This window comes from Pteronotus mesoamericanus, unplaced genomic scaffold (assembly GCF_021234165.1).
Source record: "Pteronotus mesoamericanus isolate MK-2021 breed Mesoamerican mustached bat unplaced genomic scaffold, CSHL_Meso_final contig_182, whole genome shotgun sequence".
Lineage (NCBI taxonomy): Eukaryota > Metazoa > Chordata > Mammalia > Chiroptera > Mormoopidae > Pteronotus > Pteronotus mesoamericanus.
The window spans coordinates 7633804-7637109 of NW_026555078.1; positions in this window are offsets into that span (position 1 = coordinate 7633804).

The following is a 3306-nucleotide window of genomic DNA, read 5'->3' on the forward strand; positions in this document are numbered from 1 at the left end:
GCTGCCAGCTTCTACAGTGTATAGAACCATCTTGTCCAAAATGGGAACATTTTCCTCCTTCCAGCCAGCTAGTCAGACAGATAGGGAGAAGCATGGACAATATTTATTGAGCATCTACTATATGTGAGGCACCATATTGAATGCTGAGAAAATGGCACAGTGTTGCGGGGGTGGGTAGAGACAAGGGCCAGACCTTAGGAATCAACGGATGTGACTTGAGTTATTTTATGTGAGTGTGGTCTCTACTGCAACACCTACTCTTGCCTCAGTGGACTGCGGGTTGCTCAGGACAGGAATCCCAATGAAATACATCATGGTATGCGGAAAGGACTCAAAGTGCGGGGCAAACACCTCAGCTCTCCGGTCAGGTCAGCCTGCTCTGATTCCGCTGTACTTGACCCGTTCCCAGCCCCATATTTCCCCTTTATATAATACGCATAAAAGCAATTATCTCAAGGGGTTGTTTTTACATATATTAGATGCTCAAGTGTAGCTTCTCTTTCTCTGGAATCTTGCTTATAATACATACTTGATAAATGAATTAAGGACATTTTGTAGAACGGTAGAATGTTAAAACTGCAAAAGCCTTTCAAAATCATTCAGTTCCACTATCTCATTGAATTTAATTATATTTCTCTTTTCTTTGAGTTATGAATTGATGGGAGAAGAGCTGCTACCATCAAAATATAATGACATCTTGTCTATTAGATGGGAAATGATAAAAAAAAAAGAGATACCCAATATTGGTGAGGGTGTAGAGAGACTTCATGCACATCCCTAACAAGCATGTGTGTGTGTGTGTGTGTGTATGTATGTATGTGTGTGTGTGTGTGTGTGTGTGTGTGTATGGGTTCAACTTTCCCAGGGTGCAGTCTGGGATGATAAGAACCAACATTTAAATATATGTATGCTTTGCAATCTCACATTCAGGAACTTATCTTGTAGAGATAATTGACCAATTACACAAAGATATGTATGTAAAAAATCTTCATTGTAGGGTTGTTCACAATACCAAAATGCTAGAAACACTCTTAATATTCTTAAGTAGGGGATTTTTAAAGTAAATTATGCTCCATCTATGCAGTGGAGTGTATGGCAAATCTATACTAACTGGCATGGAAAGGTTTCACAGCGAGCCGAGAGGGCAGAGCACTCGCAGGCAGGATGCCGGGCACCGCGGCGTTTCTAGACGCTCGCTAAGGCGGGTGCGTCTGCACCCAGCGGCAGCCCGGAGGACGGCCGCCGCAATTTAAACTGTTGCCTCTGGATAATTTGGGCTTATTTTTAGTTTCTTTTTTTTTTTTACTCTTCTAAAATGCATGGATTGGCTACTTGGGCATGTATTCACCTTATAATCAGAAAAAAAATCATAAAGCTATTTTCAATGTGAAAAAAGTCAGAAAAATAAAAATCCCTTCCTGTCCCCCAACTTACTGCTGCTGCTGGGGCCCTGTCACAATGCCGAATCCAATTGCGTTTCTGTCCTTTAACCTGACTGCCAAACCGGCCGCTTCCACGGTCACCCCTGCAGAAGGGCCCACCGCCCCGGCGTCTTCTCGCTTCCCCGCCGCCCCGTTTGCAGGCCCCGTTTGCCACAGAGCTCTTTTTGAAGCAAGGCACTGAGTAAGGAAATACATAAATAGGTAATAAACATTATTCCTGTCTCTCCTTAATTGTAAAGCTTACACTCTCATAAATCTATTTTTCCCCTCAATAAAAGCAGATGGTTGACCCCTCCCCCAACCCCAGAGTGTAAATCTCTCCTTAAATGACAACCAAACCAAACAGATTTCCTGTCTTGTGGTTAAAGAATTTTAAGGACTACCGGGCAAGATGCAGGATGTGTACTGTGTAGTGGTTGCCATGGTTTTGCATGAGGATGTGCTATTTAAGTTCATCCTTAATTTGGATCGGCATGAGCCTCAGCTTTGCAGGGTTAAAAATGGTGTGAAAGGCATGGCTGTTTTTAGATTAAATGGGAGTTGGGCTATAGTAACAGTTAAAAATAGAGGTCCCTAACTTCAGTTAACACTTTGGCTACCGAACTGGATAAAGAAATTAATTGCAGCAGATTCTCTTTAGAAAATAAAATGAGTATGACAGAGAGAAAGCTGGTATCTAATTATATAGCATTTTTAAACCAACATCATGATATATTTTTTAAAAACCTGAACTGTGTATGTGTATGTGTTCATATACATACATATATGCACACACATATACATATATATATTCATTTAAAAGGCTTGTTTTAAGCTTTAAAATCAGCTAGTCAGTTCCCATGGCAGCTCTACTCTGTTGAAAAATTCCAGATTGTAACCAATTTAACATTTTCAGCAGCTAATTTCTTTTAGCATTTGCAAATAGCACTTCGGAGCTAACGGGCCAGTGGACTCTGTACAGTTTATCCTTAGTTCTGGTAACTGTATTATTTTGTGTAGTGTGCCATGTGTTTTTTAAAAAAAATAGTAAGGGCTTAACACTGAAGATACGGGAATCTGTAAAGGCTGTATGAATAAGCGTATCATAGCTTCAACTCAAGATTTCCTCCCCATTTTCTGGAAACTGCCGAGGCTCTTCGATGGGCCTCTGGTGGTCAGGAAGCCCGTTCGAGTTAGAATCAGGAAAGGAAAGTTCCCTTTCCAGGCCTGCCCCAGGCTCGCTCTGGGATGTGGGGCAAGTCACTTAACTGCTTGGGACCTGGTTTCCTTGACTGTCACTTCTTCAGTTTTGAGGATACTTGGATCAGATGAGTTTGTCTCCTTTAAAATTTTTATCATTTCTTATTTTTAAGTGCTTGAATACTTTCTTCAAATAAAACGTGTGGAAGACCCTTATGAAAAAAGAAAACGTGGAGTTCTACTTGGTAATGTTAGGCTGCTTGGGGAGGGTCCTGGGCGTTTCGCTCTTGGTCCTTCTCCAATCAACCCCTGGCCACCCGTGACAGACCAAACGGGAGGTCCCAGAGCTCCCTAGCATGCAATTGAAGCACCATTGGTTTAAATAAATTTTAATGTCTCATTCAATTTTAAAAGCCAGACTATGGTTCTGAGAAATCTCAAAATATAATGCCATAAGAAAATTTTAGAAGCCTGGAACCTCCATATTATAAAAATAAAATATAACAACTTCCAAAAGACCGAAGTTATTATTGTCAATATTGGGGGTTAGGAAACTGTTGTCTTGATTTTCCTGGTATTTGACATCAGGCGACATTGTTGTGAATTGTCTCCCCACTGCCTATTTGTTATAAGACCTTAGAATAAAAGGATTTACTGCCTGATGCATCCCCTTTGCTATTTTGTC